General features: G+C 39.9%; 1 long non-coding RNA gene across 1 annotated transcript in view; it reads left to right on the top strand.

Annotated features, from left to right (window-relative positions):
- Positions 1 to 20,404, top strand: part of LOC107196003 — a 29,016-nt gene that overhangs the window by 4,034 nt on the left and 4,578 nt on the right. Inside the window, exon 2 of the long non-coding RNA XR_001517315.2 lies at positions 5,222 to 5,325. This is a non-coding gene — a long non-coding RNA (uncharacterized LOC107196003). The remainder of the gene's footprint in view (positions 1 to 5,221; positions 5,326 to 20,404) is intronic.

Here is a 20,404-nt window from a genome sequence, read left to right as displayed (position 1 = left end):
ATGTAAAGTTTAAAACGTAGAAAAACTAATCTATGGCATTGGAAGTCAGAATAGTGGTTCCTTCTAGTGTGGAGGGTGTGGTCAAAGTGGGGAATAGTTACTGGAAGGAAGCCCCATGATGGCATCTGGGGTGTTGGGGGGGTTTCTGATTCTTGAACTGCACTCTGTTTATTATACATGTGTATAATGTTTGTGAAAATGTATATGTGTGATTTGTGGAAGTTGCTTGCGTGTGTGTTGTACTCCAATAAAAAGATTCAATTAAATATAATAAATGACCCATTTATCAGCCACTCTTTGATTATTTTTTTTCTTCTCTTTCTTCACCATAGCAAAGTGACAGTTCCATTCCATTTCATTTAAAAAGTATGTTTTGAGGACTTACTATGTGCCAGGTGCTTGCATAGAAGCTCGTGATATATGGTAGGCTGTGTGCAGAGCTGAGAAATATGTGCCACAGTTGAACATAGCATTTCGGGCATGACATAGGAAGTTCATTTACTCATGAAGTCACATCTGATACACAACTAAATTTAACGAAGGAGAGTCAGCACTCAGGGTTAGATTCTCAAGTGAAAGTATAGAGTAAAAATTAGGAATGAGCAACTTTGTGCTTGAAAATGCCTTATGTGGCCCCTTGAAATATAGGACATGTAATTTTATGTATACAGTCCTGTAGAATAATTTCCTAGCACACCAAAATTAGAGAACATGAAGGAAAAACTACTGGGAAAGACTTTATGCGAATGACTATATATTCGAAACAGTCAACTTTTAAAATAATCAAATTCTTAGTTTCGAATGGGGGCATAGTTAAACAGTTTCATATATTTTTTTTCTTTTGGACTTCAATACTTTAATATGCTGTAAGATTTTTGTGAGGATTAAATGATAATTAAAGCTTCATCTTAGAGTAGAGGCAGGTCTCTAAAGAAATGGGAGTTTGTTCAATAGATTTAAGCTACCTGTATGAATCAGACACATAAAATGGTTACAATTCGCCAGAAATTCTTCTAAGTGCTTTAAAAATTCCCAGGCATTTTGGCCATGTGTTTAAACATTGTTCTATGCTGCCTTTCCAATTTTCCACATATTGTGTTTTTGCCGTAGGCGGTTTGGGAGAGTGGCAGACCAAAGTCACAACATGGAGCAGGGCACGTTGGGCCTGAAGGAGCCCCTCCTTGTGCCTCTCTTCTTGGAGGGCAGATGAGTGATATGGATAAAACCCTGTGCACCCTTTTCTTCTTAGGGAGCTCTATGCTTTCTTATTTTCCCCGGGGGCAGAAAAAAATAGCATATTATGTTGTCGCAAAAGAAAAGGATGGAATTGAGCCTTCGTGGTTAGAGATGAGAAAGGGTCATCAGTTGTCAGAATGTGAGAGTCAGGGGAATTCGTGTAGTCGGAGCCCTATAAAAGGCACTGCAGGTGCTGATGACAGATGACTGTCCTCATAAACCTGAAGGCATGATCTAGGGCTCAATCGTCATGTCTGCCAAACTCAGAGAAGTTAAAGAAAAATAGGACATAGGAGATGATTTAGATTGCACCTGGGAGAGAAAGAATGCAGCTCACTCGAGATGTGCCTTGTGCGATAAGGCAAGCATTAGCGTAATATGGGCCTAGGTTTTGCCTTCTGCTTGCTTTTTCCAACCCATGGTACCTGTTAGAGAACAATTTGGCATGTGAAAGGTATTTCTGTGAAGTCTGGTTTTATTCAAGGAAATGTGAATCTTATGGAGGTGGGGGAAGTTATCAGCTAATTTTTGTCTCATTGTTTTAAACACGGGGGTAGTATCTGTTAGGTGTCTTAAGTGATACAGTGTATATTTGTTAAGGTGATCTCTGCCTTCCTCATATAACCCTTCTATGGACCCTTAGGGGTCCTTCATTCACATCCCCTGGGCTGGTCTCAGGAAAAAAATAAATCCAACCATAGAACTCCTTACATGTGCCATGTGCATTGTTGACTCTGCCTTTGGAGGCACAGTGATGGAGCAGAAATACCCTAAACCCTGGAAACATATAGATCTGAGTTTGAAATCTATTTCTCACCACATACCACGTGGGTGGACTGAAATAAAGTAATTAACATCTCTGGCCTTGGTTTACTCATCTATAAAATGGATCAAAAATATATCCCTCTCAGGGGCTTTTTGAAAATAAGTTATCTATCTGTTTTAACAAATTAACCCCAAACTTAGTGACTTAAAATAGTAAACGTTTATCATCTCACACAATTTCTGTGGTTTGGGGAATCAGCTGGGTATTTCTGGCTCAGAGTGGGTGTCTAATGAGGTTGCAGTCAAGATACTGGTCAGGTGGCTGTCGTCCGAAGGCCTGCCTGGGGCTGGAGGACCCACTTTTGTGGTGGCTCACTCGCTCTGGCTGTTGGCAGAAGGCCTCTGTGCCTCACTACGTGGACCTCTTTATGAGACTTCCGGTTGTCCTCACAAAATGACAGCTGGCTTCCGCCAGAGAGAGTGATCAAGGGAGAACAAGGAGGAAGCCACGACGTCATTTGTGACTTGCTCTTGGAATCACATGTCGTCACTTCCGCCTATTCTACTTGCTGGCGGCGAGCTCTGTAGTTCGGCTGTCATTCAAGGGCAGGGAATTGGGCTCTGCTTTTTGAAGGAGGTGTCTAAGAATTTGTGGACATATTTTAAATCACCGTAAGAGGTAACATAGGTAAGTTTCTTGTAATAAAGTAAGTATTCAGTAAATGAATGTAACTATTATTTAAAGGGTTAAATAGTATCTTGTTCTACTCTGCCTCTCCAGTACCTAGCACAGTTTTGGCATATAGTGACAACCTTACATAATGAGCTAATGATTAAATAATGAGCTAAATTTACTTCTTGCCTTATGTTAGGTATTGTGCTGAGCATTTTCGATGGAATAGCTCATTTCATCTTCACAATAACTCTGGGAAATGGAGACTACTCTATTATTATCCCGATTTTACAAATGGGAAAACTGAAATATACAGAGAAGTTAAGCAGTTTGTTAAATGTTAACATATGGAGAGGCTCCGTAGGGCCAGGAATTGGTCTCAAATAGTCAACTCTAGGATGTAGCTTTTAACCACCAAATTATGGGTCTTCCCACAAATCAGTGACTCTAAAATTATTCCTGTGAAATACTCCTGCCTCTGAACCTTATTTGTCCTGGAATCTTCTGAGGGTGAGAGAAAAATGATACTTGAATTGTGAAGTCTGTATTTTGAGGCCCTAGAATACCCTAAATCTCCCAGCCAAAATTTCACAATGTGACAGGTAAAATTTCTCCCTCCCACTTTTCCTTTCTATTTGATCAACACTGCCACAGCCCTCTGCTTCCTTCTGTTCTGCACTTAGGTTTCTCCTTGAAACTTTGAGGTTTGACGGTCCTAAGGCTAAATACAAGCTTGAAAAAAAAACAAAAAACAAAACAAACTAGATGACCCCTAAAGGTCATTTCCTGCTCTATAGTTTTATGATTATGTGAGTCCTCCTTCTTCCTGCTTCCTTTTAGAAATTAGTGACCAAAAAACCTGTCAATTCATCATTAACGATTACTCTCGACTCTCCTTTTTGTCATGCCTTAGCCACTGTCCTACACCTGATAAGGACTGGAATGAAAACACTGCAGCAGTCTCTTAGCAAGGCTCGCATCCGTAGTATTCTGACCTCTAAATTATCTTGTAACCCAGGACGACATGGGTCTCCAAGAATATCTTCTCTGTTGATGTCGCCCTACAGTTAAATTAAAACCCTTCTATTGGCTGTGTAGCAGTACTTACACAGAGGACCATGGATATTGCAACATATCAAAGGATAGTTTTTGAAGAATTCAGCCTTACAAGAAGTTAGTTGTCTTTAACTAATGGACTTTCCTGAAGACTTTTGCATGCTAATGTGAAATGTGAATCTTCCTGAGGATTTTTCTTTTGGGCTTATAGGCAAGCACAGATTTCGGGTCAGGAAGCTCTCTTGAGTTGTCCATTTGGAGGCTGTTTCTTCCAACTGTACCTCTCCCTGACACTTCTCACTTGGTCATGAGCCCTCATCACTGTATAGGACCTAAACATATGAAAGTCCAGAAAGCCACTCCTCAACAGGCTGCTGCTCTATTTCTCTTTTGCTTTCGGACCCTCAGCCTCCCCAGAGTCACCACTTTAGAATATCAAGATATGTGTGTGCTCGTATGCATATACATAACTTTCTATACTGATATACTGGGTAATTGTAAAAGGGAATTCATTCACGGAGGATTTTTAGGGCATAGAAACGACTCTGTATGATACTGCAATGGTGGGTACATGTCATTATACATTTATCCAAACCCATAGAATGGGCAACACCAAAGGTAGACTCTAGGTGATAATGATGTGACAATGTGGGTCCATCGGTTAGAACAAATGTCCCCCTGTGGTGGGGGATGTCGATAATGGGGGAGCTGTACATGTGTTGGGGGAAAGGGTATATAGGAAATCTCTGTATTTACTGCTCGATTTTGCTGTGAGCCTGAAACTTTTCTAAAAAATAAAGTCTATTTTAAAAGAAAATCTTAAAGCCAAGTACTAAATATAACTTCCTCCAGGTTTAAAAGCATGTGTGTGTGTGTGTGTCGACTAAGAAGTCGACCCTTCACTAGATGGGTCCTCTCTGAGGATGTCCACAGTTTCCAATCCGACTTCACTGTCCTTGGTTTTGCACCTCTATCTTAGCAAGCTGTATCCTCTAGACTTCCCCATTGCAATTCCATTCAGGTACTGGAAAACCCCAACCCTTACCCTTCCTGTGATTCCCTCATGAAGACATTCCCCCAAGTCCAAGTCATTGAGTCCAGAATAGCATCCTAGGGGTTTTTATTTGGACAATCAGTGATTTCTTCTGATAACCCAAAGAACTGCAAAATGGTATAGGGAGAGGTCTTGATGCTCCAAATCTTACAGCATTGTTCAAGCGGGCATGCATCCTCCAAGTCAGATCTCTTTATTGGCTTTCTGAAAGATACATCTTTAAAAAAAAAAAAAAAGCCCTATTAGATGTGTTAGAACAGCACATACTTGCCCTAAACTTATTTTAATTTACAGGTAAAACACAGTCCCTCTAAACCCTAACAAAAAACAAAGTATGTTCTAACTGCTTTTAATTTGCAAGATAACTTTTTCTTCCTCTAAAGGCAGTAAAGTTCATTATTATGCAGAGTAATCTGAAATTCCTTCCATGTTTTTAGCTTGTATCACTTTGGACCTGATGGACAAAGAAAGGAGCCATATGTCCCCAGAAGACTGCTCCCTTAGTAATATCAAGAAAACATTTGAAGAACCATTTAAGCAAGTAAGTAGTCAGGCCCTGTGCTGGGCACTAGGAGTGGTACCATGAATAGTACAAGTTTCTTGCTCTGAGAGTTGGCCTTAAAAGGCATTTATCCATTTATTTATTCATCAGGCCCTGTGCTGGGCACTAGGAGTGGTACCATGACTAGTACAAGTTTCTTGCTCTGAGAGTTGGTCTTAAAAAAGGCATTTATCCATTTATTTATTCACATATCAAGTATATTCTGAGCATCTGCTATGTGCTAGTTACTATACTCAGTGATAGAGAATGCTTTAGATTGAATACCCCAGATATAGATTCTAAGACTGAGAATTGTGAGTTGTGTGCAAAAGGTTTATGGGGTGATATTCTAGGGAGATACAGTGAAAGAAAGTGAGGACAGCAGGACTGGGGATGGAGAGAAGCAGACACTCAATGTGATTGCAACTGAGGCCAACTCCAGTCCTCCCAGGAGCTCTGGAGCTGAGATAACCCTTTAGAGGTATTCCAAAGAAGCAAGGAGGCCAGGCCTTTGTATGCCCATGTCACCCAGTCATTGGTGGCCTGGAGTCTCTGAGAAGAATGTTAACAACATGGACAAAGCAGTTTTTTTGTAGCCTAGGGAAATGCCCAGCAAGGGACGGGGCTGTGAGCCATCAGCATTCAATATCCCCAAGAGTTAAAAGATGTGGAGAAATCTATGTGAGAATATAACCACCACCACTATTAGGTTACAGCGGGAACAAGGGAGTTAGTTGGTGGTCTGGTTGATGAGCCATAGCAGCAAATAGGTAAGTGTAAAACTGTTGTCCATGCTGTAAAAATACAGAACAAGAGCACTTAGCCCAGTCTTAGGGGTCCTGAGAAGGATTCCCAAAGAAGGTAATGACAATGATAAGATAAGGAATTAGGCATACGAAGACACTGGGTGTGGAAAGAAATCGTTAAAGAGGAAGAGGCTTCCTGGTAAAGGGGACAACAGGTGCAGCGGGTGAGGACATGGTGTGGGGGAACCTTATGGAGTTAGGAATGGCTGGAGCGGAAAGTGCAGTAGAAGAGGTGCAAGGTGAGGCAAAGGACTGACGGCCTGAACTTGGACCCGAAAGAAGAGGGATGATGCCGGGTCCAGGGGTTTCATCCTGATTATCCTGACAGTCACGGTTTCCAGCAGGGAGTCACATGATTGAATGTGCACCTCAGGAAGATCATTCTGGCTACAGGGCTGAGAAAGGAATCAGATAAAAGAGCAGCACAGGGGACCCCTATAAGTGACCTTGGAAGTGGCTAGTTCCTTGGTTTCCAGAGAGAAATGATGGTGACTTAAAATGGAGGCATGTCAGGTGGGATGGAAAGAAATGGATGGATCTGAGAGATATTAAGGAGGCAAAATCCGTAAGGCTCGACTGATGGATATGGGTCTTTAAGGGGAAAGAAGAGTCAGCTCAGATTTGTCTCTGAGCCAGAGCAAGCTAGCAGGAGTGCGAATGATAGATCTAAGAGAGTGTCTGACTGAAACAAGGGAACCAATTAGAAGCAAGATAAACAATGTATTTTTGTGCAGGGACCCATCCGGAAAAGAAAAACAAAAACCAAAACCGTTTATGACCATATTCCTTTTATCCAAATGAAAATACTATTACAGAATTATGTGAAAGTCATATGTATATTCTTACTACTTAAATTACCTTTGTTAGAAGAATGTCAGTGAGGAAATTGGCCCTGCTTTTAGCCAATTAAATATTAATATCTGGGCCAAGTTTAGACATAGCAACACAGAGGCAGCTTCTCATTTTTTGGTTTCTATTTGTGTAGTGCTTTGGATCTCACGAAAATTATTCCAGGGCATGTTCTTTTTTATTCTCGATGCCACCCTGCAGGTAGGAATTATTACATTTCCAATATACAGAAGCAGAAACAGAGGCTCGGAGAAGTGGGATGACTTCACTTCCCAAGTGGCACAGTCGAGTCTAGAATGTTTATTCCATGCAGAGCAGTGTTTCCTGAGGATCAGCCACTGTTTGCCAGGCGTCACACAGAGATGTAATCGATGTGCCCACTCCCTGCTTCCTTCAGCAGCATGGGCCTCTCTCTCTCTCTCTCTCTCAGTTGTAGGATTGTCTGTCCGTCAGAGAAGCAGAGATGGGCAGGCAGTGCCTTGTTCCAAGGAAGCCCTGCCCTGGGCCACTGTACCAGACGAGCTTTGCCTTGGGTACTCTTGGAACACAGGAGCCGAGTGAGGTAAAGCTGGTTTCTCCAGATGTAGAATCCTGTGCTCTGTAGATTCCTTCCAACCAGGTCAAACTTGGTTTCTGAGTGATACATTATAGCCAAATGAACTAAATGTAGCTAAAAGAGCCCCCTCACAAATCAGTGATACTGTAATCTCCAGAATCAGATGACTCTCCCCTTAACTTGAGCAGGGGTGAGGACTAGAAAAAAGAGGAGGGGAGCAGAAGAGAGGGGAGGGACCCGTTTGGTTCTGAATCTGCCCCTTCAGGCTGCAGTCTCTGGCCACACGATGGCTTCCTTTTTGGCAGGCACTTCCAGTGACAGGTTTTCAAATATAACGTGAAGGGAGCTTATATCTTAATCAGGCAGTTTAGAAATAAGAGATATAATTAAATATGATTATGGGTAAGCTTAAATTTTCTGAATATAAACACACAAGTACAAGTGTACACTCTTTAGGTTTATTCATTAGTCTCTTCACAAGCACTTTGTAGTCTTTTTCCCACAGCTTTATTGAGATGTAATTGACATGTAACATGGTACAGGTTTAAGGTGTACAATGTGTCAATTTGTTACGATTATATTTTGCAAAATGATTTCCATCATAGCGTTAGCTAACACCTCCATCACATCACATAATTATCATTTTTTTGTGTATGGTGAGAACATTTAAGATTTACTCTCTTAGCAACTTTTAAGCATAAAATACAGTATTAACAATAGTCACCATGTTGTACATTAGATCCTAAGAATTTATTTGTCCTTTAACTGGATGTTTGTATCCCATTTTCCCTATCCCCAGCCCTTGGTACCCCCACTCTACTCTGTTTCTACAAGTTCAGCTTTTTCAAATTTTACCTACAAAGTTATATTTATTATATAGTGTTTGTCTTTCTCTGTCTGACTTATTTCACTTAGCATAATGCCCTCAAGGTCCATCCATGTTACCTCAAATGACAAGATTTCCTTCTTTCTCATTGTTGAATAATATTCCACCGTGTGTGTATGTGTGTGTATATATACACACATACCACATCTTCTTTATCCACTCGCCTGTTGAGGACACTTACCTTGTTACCACGTCTTGGCTATTGTGAATAATGCTGTAATAGACAGAGGAAAAGCACTTTGTAAAAGTACTTTGTCATCTTCCTTAGCACCTTCTCCTCTTCCGCCAACCTCTATCCTGAGCTGCCTTATTTACTTCTGGAGTCCCATGATCTGGTCTCTGAAATGACCATCAAAATGAGCCAAGAAGTACCCTTGTATTCTAAATACTGGTGTAGAGAGTTGCAAAATACCTCTAATTTAAGTTGTAAAAGTAATAGTTATAATATAAACAACTGCTAAGGACTTTGCACACACTAACTCAATGATAGGTTGGGATTCAATTATATTACAATCTAAGGATTTTGTGACTTTTATAACAACTATTTAGCCATCACCTCCCTCTTTTTTTTTTATTGCCTTTATCTAGATCTTTGAATTGTAAACTCTGTTCAGGACTCAACATGCTGATTTTATGCCATTATTTACACTCTCTGTGAAGTAGGGAGGATGCCACTTTTACACTTTTACACTTTTCACATGGGTGCATCAGAGTGATTGCTCTCTGGTTTGTTTTTTTGCCACCATGCCCCTGCTTTCTCCCTAGGGAGACTCTTCTTAGGGACATGGCTTAGGCCAAGCAATACTCCAAAGGCAGCTATTCTCAATGATTTTTCTCTCTAACGCTATTCCTATCAGTAGAAGCACATTTTGACAAAACTATCTACTAAGAAGCTGTCTCATATGGCTGTAGAAGGGCTAAGACAGGCCACAGATGACATATGATTCTCAGCATAGCCCAGTGACACCTCTCACTCTTCTAGGTAGGCATATGCCACACTATAATAGGAATAATCTTGGGTGCATTCTAATTTGTTTAATTTTAAAATTAGGTTGCTATGAATCCTATTCCACAAACTCAATAGTGCAAACTATGTCACAGTTGTATGTAGAAACTGTAAGGAATACACCAGGAAAAGAAACCTTCTGGAAATAATAAATAATTCAGCAAGGTTACAGGATACAAGGTCAATATACAAAAATCAATTTTAATTTTATACGCTGACAATGAGCAATCTGAAAATGAAATTAGAAAACAATTCTATTCATAATACTACCAAAAAGAAAAAAAGTATATTTAGGAATAAATTTAACAAAAGAAGTGTAAGACTAGTCACAGAAAATTACAAAACATTGGTGACAGAAATTAAAGAACTAAATAAATGAAGAGACATGCCATATTCTGAATCGAAAGATGTTAGTTCTCCTCAATTACTATCAAAATCCCAGCAGATCTCCTTGCTGGGACCACTATTCTGCCTCATGAGAAGGCCCTATACTGCTTTTCTCCTGGGCCATCCCGTTAGCCAGAAGCTGGGCCAGAATCATCGGTTTCTCCAGATTCAGATCTTTATACTTTGTAAAGGTTGAGAAGCTTTAGTTGAAATTGGCTTTCCAGTTATTATGTTATATTATGTTATAGATAAATGAACTAAATGTAACTAAAGAAAGTCCTTGTACATCCTGAGTAAGCAGATATTGTAACCATCCAGGGTCAGAAGGGCTCAAAAAACATTGTCAATCAAATGAAAGGACAAACTACAGACTAGCTCGAGAAAAGTGCTATAAATCATATATGTTATAAAGGACTTATGTCCAGAACATATTTTAAAAAAGAAAATATCCTCTTGCATCTCGAAAATAAGACAAACAACCCAATTAATACATAAGCACAAGACCTGAACAGATTTTTCTCTAGAGAAGATATATTGAGGACTAATAAGTACATGACAAGGTGCCCAACATCATCAGTTATTAGGGATATACAATTTAAAACCACAATAAGATACCACTTCTAATGCACTAGATCGTTATAATAAAAAAGAGACAAAAGCAGGTGTTGAGGAGGATATGGAGAAACTGGAATGCTCACATATTGCTGATAGGGATGTAAAATAGTGCAACTATTCGGAAAACAGGTTTTTAGTTTCTTAAAAAGCTACCACATGACCCAGCAATTCCACACCTATGTATCTACTCTCCCCAAAATGAAAATATGTACACAAAAGACTTTTAAATGATTATTCACAGCATTATTATAACACAAAAACCCCAAACTAGATCCAAATGCCCATCAACTTGTGACTGCATAAACAAAATGTAGTATATCCATATATTAGAATACTCCTCAGCAATAAAACGAATTGAATTTCTCATGGATGAACCTCAGGAACATTATGCTAAGTGAAGGAATTCAGAAACAAAAGATTACATATTGAGTAATCCTCTATATATGAAATATCCAGAAGAGGCTAATCTATAGGGACATAAAGCAGATCAGTGGTTGTTGGGATTGGAACTAAGAGCAAGAATCGACTGTATATAGGCAGGGGAGTTGTGGGACTTGGAGTAATGAAAATGTTTTAAAACTGGATTGTGGTGATTATTTACACATCTGTAAAAATTTACAAAAAGCCAATGACTCTTGCAGTGAGGGAGATTCTATGAATTTTATACTTCAATAAAGCTGTTAAATAAAAATAACCAAGTGAGAGGTATAGATAAAACAAGTTTGGCAATATATTGATAATTCTTGAGACTGGATGGTGGGCGATGAGGACTCATTATACTTTTCCTTTTCACCCTTTGTGCATATTTGAAATTTTTGTAATAAAGAATGAAAAGGAGATGATAAAGAGAGAATGTCACACTTCTTCATTTCTTTAAATGAAATAAAATCTGACTCACAGTCTTTATATCACAAGGCTGGAGGAAAATTTAACCTGTCATTATAGAGGTCCCTTGTTAGGGGTCAGTCAGCAATCTGGGAGGCTCATGGCATGCTTCAGGCCAGCAGGGTCATGGTGATATGACCCTCATCTGGTATGAATGGTCTTTAGAAAGAAGTCAGCAATGTTGCATTTATGCCGAGGTTGGAGCAGGAATCTTTTCTGAGGTCTGTGAGCCTCCCGAGGGCCAGTCTAGGCACAGGATCCTGGGCATCATTCCTCTCTAAGTCTTCGTCCATTTATTCTCAAGGAGGGTGTGACTTTTTGACATCAGATTGAACCACAGACCTACCTCCCCTTCTCAGTCGTGGGAGTAACCTCCAAGCTCCTCCCAGTTCTCTTATCTTAACCTCTTCCCTGGGTTTCAGCTTTCACAGTGGCCAGGAAAGGGCTCCGTCTTTGCAGCCACTTACTGAGGTGGTGTTAATGCACCTGAGGTATGGATTCAAAATGGATTCAAAAAATGTTTTCTGATTTAAATGCATATGTGTATGTGTAAAATACAGAGCATAATGCAAAAGGAACTTTCACCTTTTCGAGTCTGACTTGAGCGTGCGAGCCTCAGTGCATTCACTCATTTAATCATTCATAAAACAAATATGCATTGAGACCGCTGAGTAGTGCCAGGTACTATTAGCAGCACCAGAAATACGGCACTGAACAAAGCTCATAAAACTCTGTTTTTATGCAGCCTAGACCCTAGGGCTTAGGTTTCCAAACTTTAATGTGCATGAGAATCTCATGGTGATACTGTTGATGTGTGGATTCTGACCCTGTCGCCTGCGTGCTGCTTGAGGTCTGCTTGAGCAAATTCTCCTGGGGTGGCAGCGTTGCTGGTACTCAAAGCACAATGAGCTGCAAAGTCCTAGTGTGGAAAGTGAGAAAACCTTGGAAAACACATAAATTTATCATTCACAAGTTTTCGTACTGAATTATTTACAGCATGCTTCTCATCTGTGCTAAGGGATGGTCACTGACATACTCTGCCTGAGGGGCTCCGCACTTGTCGCTTACTCCCCAAGTAAATTATTTCTCTCTCTTGTCATGGAGACCACCCTGGCCAAGCAGCCTACATGGACCACACCCTATGTTTACACGCACAGCGGCTTTCTGATTAATTCACAGGTCAGGACTTATATGTCAGCCTTCTTTTAGAGATCTGATCCTGTTTTGCACTTCACAGGTCCATCTGGCAGGTATCAAAGGTGTATCTAGATCTTTGGAGCTGAATCGGTGTTTTTTCTGGTCTTATATTTTTACTCTTTCCTGCTCAGCCCTCCTAGGTATAGCTAGTGTTAATGGGAAAGAATGGGGGTTGGGGGGGGGAGGGAGAGTGCTTTATATTTCGCTTATTTTTTATATGCTTTATTTCCCCTTGAAAGCAATATCCCTGTGTTTGTGTGATTGTTGCTCAGTGGGCTAGTTCTCTGCAGACCCTGTGACTGTGGTTCAAAATAGCAGACTTTCTAAATAGTGAGGTTCCTCAGGCATTTGCCCAGCCACCTTCTGGTATAAGGTGCTGCAAGCTTACAGTAATTCTGCTTCTAGGAATCCACTGTAATGAAATCACTGGACTGGCAGACAAAATGATCTGTAAAAGGAAGTTCTTCGCAGCATTATTATAATAGTAAACATTTGGGAAAGAAGTCCTAAATATCTGTATTAGTTTCCTGTTGCTGCTGTAATAAATTACTTAAATTTAGTGACTTCAAATAACACAAATATATTCTCTTACAGTTCTGAAGCTCGGAAGTCAGAAATTAGTTTTCTTCTGGGTTAAAGTTAAGGGGACAGGGCTGATTCGTTCTGGCATCCCCGAGGGGATAATTGCTCCCTGGTCTGTTTCAGCTCTGTGGGCTGACCACGTTCCTTGGCTTCTGGCCCCCCACCCCCACCTTCAAAGCACGTAGCTTCAACCTCCGCGTCTGTCATCACGTTGCCTTCTCCGCTAACTTGGACTCACCCTGCATCCCTGTTCAAAGACTGTTGTGATTTCATCAGGTCCATGATGATCATCTAAGATAATATCCTCATTTTTTCTTCTTCATTTCTTAAAACAAACATCCTGACTCACATCTACAAAGTCCCTTTTGCCATATAAGGTCACATTCACAGGTTTCCAGGGTTAGGCTGTGGACATGTTTGGGGGATCATAATTCAATTTACTATAGTATCAAACCAGAGGAAGTGGTTAATTGTGTTATATTTATTCAATGGAATATTATGCAGCCATTAAATCTTCTTGAATAACAGTTAATGAAAACAAAATTATCCTAATTTATTCAATGTTCATTTACCAAGTCTAACACTTCTGATGCTCCAGATCTTATTCAGAGCACTGAGAAGATGGGCAAGGTGAAGGTCGAGCTCTCTTGCATCTTATGTCCTAGACAAGGAGATAGTAAGCAAGCAAACAAATTGATAAGTGCTATAAAGCAAACCAGGGGTGACGAAGGTGACCTTGCATAGGGAATCAAGGAAGGCTTTCTGAAGAGGTTACATTTCCAGTAAGACCTGATGAGGAGAAGGAGCCAGCAACATGCAGACCAGTGAGCAGTATGTGGAAAGAGGCTTCTTGAAGACACTTGCAATGGAGACAGACTCTATAGCTTACCTTCTTCGACTTTTGACTTTTGCCCTTTTACCTATCTCTTCTCTTTCTCTATGGAACACGGGCAAGATCCAGGAGATGGAACAGGGCCTTGCAACCATGAGTGTGAGATCTTTAGACTAAGGATTTGGGAGCATGAAGATAAAAAGTACCTGGGATCTGGAGGGCTTCATGTAGCTGCTACACTCATTCTGAAACACCTGCCTTCAGATTTCTGTTTGGTCTGGCCACTCTAACCAGGGTTCCATGACATGAATTGGAATCCAAGCCGTAAATGATAAATATAGTAAGAAATTTATATTTTGTTCTATGTGTAATTGGAAATCATTAGAGCATTTTACGCAGGAGAGCTATGTGGTCTGATATATACTTGTAAAAAATGATCGTATTTGCTACATAAAGACTAGAAGAAACATTAAGTAGATGATCATTGCAATAATTCAGCAGAGAGATGATGCTAGCTTAGACTAAGGTTATGAAGGTAAAGATATAGAGTTTGAATATGTTTTTTAAAGTTGAAAAAGGAAACAAAACTGGATATACATTAAGATAATAGTAGACAATGTTTATTAAGTATGTTATATGCCAGACAAGGTTCTAAAGACATTACATGTACTAACTCACTCATTTAATCCTTCTACTACTCCTGTGAAGCAGACATTATTTTTATTTGCATTTTACAGATAAGGTTAAGTACTTTTCTAGTAATCGATGGAAGATACCTCTCTCTCTCTCTCTCTCTCTCTCTCTCTCTCTCTCTCTCTCTCTTTCTCTCCCCCTCTCTCTCTCTCTGTGTGTGTGTGTGTGTGTGTGTGTGTGTGTGTGTGTGTGTGTTATAGAGGGGGTTTTCTAGTGATAAGTGCATGGGTGTGGGTGAGTAGATGGGGGATACAGATGGAGACATCCTAGAAAAAAGACTGGAAGGAAATATACCATATACGTTAGAAATCTTATCTCTAAGCAATAGGATTATGTGCAACTTTTCTTCTTCATACTCTTCTCGTTTTTCAATATTTCTGCAGTGAACATGTGTTACTTTTATATTCAGAAAATAATTAAAATATAAATATAGTGTGTTTTAGCATTGCGGTGTTTAGAATTAGATTTACTGTCATAAGTTATTTTTATCAGAGAGAAAGGGTAATAGTATAGCTATTGTGGCTGATGCAGAAATCATACTAGCCTGAGCTGCAGAAGTTAAGTCATGAGCAGTTTAGGTTGCTAGACCTCTGGGCCATAATTATGACTTCCTCAACCCAGCCCAGTCCTCTGTCTTCTAACTGGTGATGTCTTCTAGGAATAGTCCTATTCAAATCACCCAACTTTTCAGCTTTTCCAAACCCTGGCGTTGTAGAGAGCAGCTCTTTAAGACACAGTCAGCCTGTTTGTTTAAACGTGTTCTTCTTGTCTGGATTCTGTATGGCAAGTTGGCTTTCTGCGAATAATTTCTCTTGTCAGACATGACGTCATGTCATTTATTTATTTTGGAGAACCCTCAGGTCAATAGTACACCTGTGTTGTGTGTGTGTGTGTGTGTGTGTGTGCACGTAAATTGCAGAATAGCAAGCCACTAGAAGGTGAATTCGCTTATGAAATTCCTAGTCTGCGATGCTATTTAAAGAAACACCACAAAAACTACTCCTATGCACCCTTTTGCCAGAGTCAGAAAGTAAGGAGATGACATTCAAAATCCAATTCGGTGTGGGGAGGTAGAGTGGGTAAAAGGAGTCAAACATGTAAAATCGGAAGTTATGTAAATTACATTAAGTGAATAAAAAAAAAATCCATTTTGGGATGGGAGCCCCAAAACTACCTTTAAACTTCAAATCCTGAAAGTGTCAACAGCAATTTTTTAAAAATCTAGATTTTAACCTCTCTGTAGAGAGTGCATATTTGTTTCATTTCTTATAATAGCCCAATCTCTCTATCTTTAAATTTCTTTTATTTCTTAGCACTAAACCTTGTATATCAATATCATGAATATATTAGAAGAAAAATGTGCAACCCTAAATGTATCAAAAATAGAAAAAAAGAGGTAGTAAATTAATGGACTCAAAACTCAGAGAGTGAACAAAATGCTAATAATATGCATTAATATACATATATCTTTTTCTTAAGGATTTGAGAACATTGGAATATGTGCTTTTTATTTTTAAATAGCAGATTTGAAGCACATAAAATCCATGATATATTACAAAATCTTATATTGAAAACTGAGGATAAAAATCTAAATAAACCACACTTTATTCTTTAAAAATAGTTCTGCGTTTCGTTACATTTTCTGCCATCTCTAAGATTTGACAAATTCATTAAGTGAAGGTAGCCATCAGATTATGTAGTCAAAGTACAGGGAATATCAGTGGGGAAGAAAATGATGATGAAGAAAAAGTCTTCATTATACAATCAAGAAACATGAAGATCAGAATAGAAAGTCTTTAGGAAAACAATTGAGTGAGGACAAGAGCCAGCTTTTTTCCTGGGTGTGTTTTTCCTTTAAAATAGATATGGAAACTTAGATTAATTTACATAACAATACCAGTGTGTGGATAAAACAAAGAGAACAGATTTCAATTGAGCAAAGCTCTCCTTCCTAAATGGACTAATTCTGATAAATCACCAAGACATGAAGCTGCTAGATTCTAGACAATGAATTTATACAAAAGGAAACAAAGCCCCACAGACATTTTTATTATAGACGTTCTCACTGTGTCAGTACCAAGCTATAAAACAAGCAAAGAACTGAGCATAATTACAGCCTCTCAACAGAATGAGAAAAGCCCCATTGTAACTCATTGCAGTGGGAGGGGGTTCTCTCAGCAGGACCATAAATCAGGTTCAAGGGCAGGAACCAGCCCTATTCTGTGCAAAGCACTGGGTTTGGTTCATAGACATGAAGTTAGGGTATCTCATGTAGGCAATGGAAGAACAAACCTAAGTCCTGAGACCAGTGGTTCGGGAATTGGTCTGAGTGCTCATGTGACGCAGGGTTGCCTTGAGGGAGACCATCAACTTCTCTGAGCCAGTTTTCTCAATCATAAAATACGGTCTTGTGACTATGTGTGCTATAGGGACCTTTCCAACTTGAGCATTCCAATTCTTTCTTTCTCTTTCCTCTAGAACTTTAGTTTGTATTCTACTCTCCAACTGCAGGGCAGTGTTGTAAAGTTTAATTGTTGACAAATGAAAAGGGAAAATCCAAATGTCTACCTACCTGCTGATCTCTGATAGGATGGACTGTATTGTAAAGTTTAATTGTTGACAAATGAAAAGGGAAAAATCCAAATTTCTACCTGCTGATCTCTGATAGGATGGGCTGTACGTTACTGTTTGTCACATTTCACTTTCCCTTCTTGGAGAATCCCTTCTTGCATGAGGTTTACACGTCTCTGCTCTGTTGAACTCAGGAGTGGCCACGTGAGCTTGCTTTACCCAATGGAATACAAATGGAAGTAATGTGTCACTTATAAGATGAACATTTTAGATTTGTCATGTCTCTTCTCTCTGATGGCCATAGATATATTGGAAGTAGAGGATGTTCTGCCATTATAATTTGACATCTGTGTACTCTACTGAATGATCACCACGTGAAGTCTAGCTTCCTTCCATTACCATGTTTTTGTACCCACTTTACCCACTTTGCTCTCCCCGACCCCCTGTCCCCTTGGTAACCACCATTCTGTTGTCTGTATCTACTATTTCCTGGATTTCTAGAGGAAGTGATGTCTAGTTCCAGAAAAACAAATAATAGTTATACAAGAGAATTATGAATGTGTTTGCGTGTGTATGCACATGTGTAAAGACAGGTTAGGGAATTGAGTGTAGTAGCAGGACACTAGTAAAGCATGTTCTGGGAGACCACACATGTGCAAGGCCAGTGGGGGTTCCAGATAGCACACACTAAGGGAAGCATTGTCTGGAAAGGAAAGAGAAGCTAGATCACTTAGGATCTTATAAGTCGTATTCAGGACTCTACATTTTATCTAAAAAGTCAATGAGGAATCACTGAAGCATTTTGAGGTAGACGTTTCCTGTGCAGAGGCCACACAACCCCACACAACCCCACACTCCTCATCTATTCTACTCAACAACTCTTTCTTTTTAAGAATCAGATTGAACTCTTTGGAACCTTTCCAGGCATATAGCTCCTTTTTCTCTAATCTAGTTAGATAAATAGATAAACAGACAGATAAGTAGATGATAGATAGATAGATAGATAGATAGATAGATAGATAGATAGATAGATAGATATGGATATCGCTATATCTCCATTCACATTTATTTTATATTTTTTCACTTTCATCCCTCTCCTAAAACTTGAGACCTAAAAGTCTTGAGGTCAGGACCTTGTCTTTTCATCTGTGTTTTCTCAGTAATCCTCAGAGTTCTTGGCATATAGCAAGTACTCTATAAATGTGGCACAGAAGATGACTAGAAGGAAGGAAGCCTTGAGTGGGTCCAACAGGTAAGGAAAGGTAGCCGCTGATGCAGGGCAACCAGATTCCTCCTGATGATTTGGGATCTTTACAACTGGGGACATTTATTTTTGAGGAATCTCGGAGTGATCCCATTAAGAGGTCACTCTTGGCAGGGAAATTTAAGCACTAGAACTTATCACCACCCCTCCCTCTGAGTAATCTCAGGTCAGTGAGGGCTTTCCCTATCTCTTCTAATTCTCTGAACCAGTCACCACTGTTGGGAAGACCTGTCTAAGCTCCCACTTCAACCCAGGCAGACTCAGGTATGCAGGCAGCACCATGGCTTGGGAGGTGAGAGGACCTGAAGTCATGCCTTAGCTCTGCCATTTACGATGTATGGTAGGCAGAATTCTAAGATGACCTCAGTGTCCCACACCCTGTATAATCTCCCTGCCCGCTGCCTGAGCGTGGGTAGAACCTGTGAATGTGATTGGATAGGACTCTTGCAACTGAGTCACTAACCAGTTGACTTTGAGTTAACAAAAGAAGAGATTATCCCGAGTGGGCCTGACAGGCCTGGGAGCAAATAGCCTAGTTGTGAATTGCCTACTAAAGTCATATGACAAGGAAGTGGGTGACTTCTAGTAGCTAAAAAAAAAATCCTACCAATAACCAGTGAGCTTGGAGAGGGCTGAAAACCACAGATAAGAATCACAGCCTGGGACCAACATACTGATTTCAGCTCTGTGAGACCTGAGCAGAGGATCTAGTTAACTCATACTTGCCCTCCTGGTCCAGAGAAACTCTGAGATAATACAATTGTGTCGTCTAAGCTATAGATTACGGTAATTTATTATGAGCAAGAACATAACAACTAATACACCTTGTGACTGTATGACTTCAGGAAAGTTACCTGCCTTTTCTGAATCTCATTTTCATCATCTGCGAAGTGAGTATGATCATCCTATCTCCCCTAGTGGGCTGTTGTTGAAATCAATTGAGGTGATATATGCAGAGTACCTAGCAGTTCCTCACCGTGGACTAATTACCTCCTCCACTGACTCAGCCCCACCAGCACCACCATCTATGCTAATAGTTTTTCTGGAATATTCTGCCCTAGTTGCCCCTCGAAGAGCTAGCACAGGGATTCAGCCGGCCAAAGGTGTCATTCGCCCAGCAGCCTGTCCTAGGGCCAGCGTTCTCATGAAAATTCCTATTGTTATGCATAACCAAGAAGAGTCCAGAGCAAAATTGCTTTGGGAGCCTGTGTGTGATTAACATTTCAGCTGTTTATAGAGTCTTTGCCCTACCGTTTCCTGTTTTAAAAATTAATGTGCTGGTTTCTTTGTTAATAAAAACCAAGAAGGGGAAGTTCAGCTGGATCACAAAGAAATAGCTCTGTATGATCCAAATAAAAAGTTCTGAGTATGGATAACATTTAGAAGATCCTTTTATATTCAGATCCTCTTTTACTACTTACAACTTTTTCTTTGGATATTGATATGGGACATCACTTGTAAAATTCTTAATCTTTTAGCAGGAAATGATAAGGGACATCTCTTGCAGAGTTCTTAATCTTTTTAGTAAACCTAGTTAAGTTTTATTCCTTCCTTTCTTTAGGAAAAATGCTCTCTCTTTCAAATCCCGATAATTGCCCAGAAACTGGTGACTCAGATCCTCTGGCTATTGATAAGGGTCACCCACCCATTGTTAGCAGAAATGGCATTAGGCCAGACAGGGCCCTTAGAGTCTGAAAGGGGAGGTGACTTTAGGCCAAAGGTCTTCTTTTACTCTTTAAGAAATATATTAACCAAACCTGTTTCTCTTTACTCGCTTAATAGACAAATCAATAAGAGAAATTAATAGATATATGATTTAAATAACAAGTTTGTGTCTTCTTTTCCTTGTCTAGGGACTGAGGCGGCACTTCAGCAGGAAACCCAAAAACCTGTCCTGACTAAGGCAGAGAGGGAAGAGCTCCATGAAACTCCAATAGGCCGGGGCTCTGA

Source organism: Pteropus alecto, unplaced genomic scaffold (genome assembly GCF_000325575.1).
Source record: "Pteropus alecto unplaced genomic scaffold, ASM32557v1 scaffold164, whole genome shotgun sequence".
NCBI classification, from domain to species: domain Eukaryota; kingdom Metazoa; phylum Chordata; class Mammalia; order Chiroptera; family Pteropodidae; genus Pteropus; species Pteropus alecto.
The sequence above is the reverse complement of the archived record's forward strand: the minus strand, read 5'-3'. Positions and strand labels throughout refer to the sequence as shown.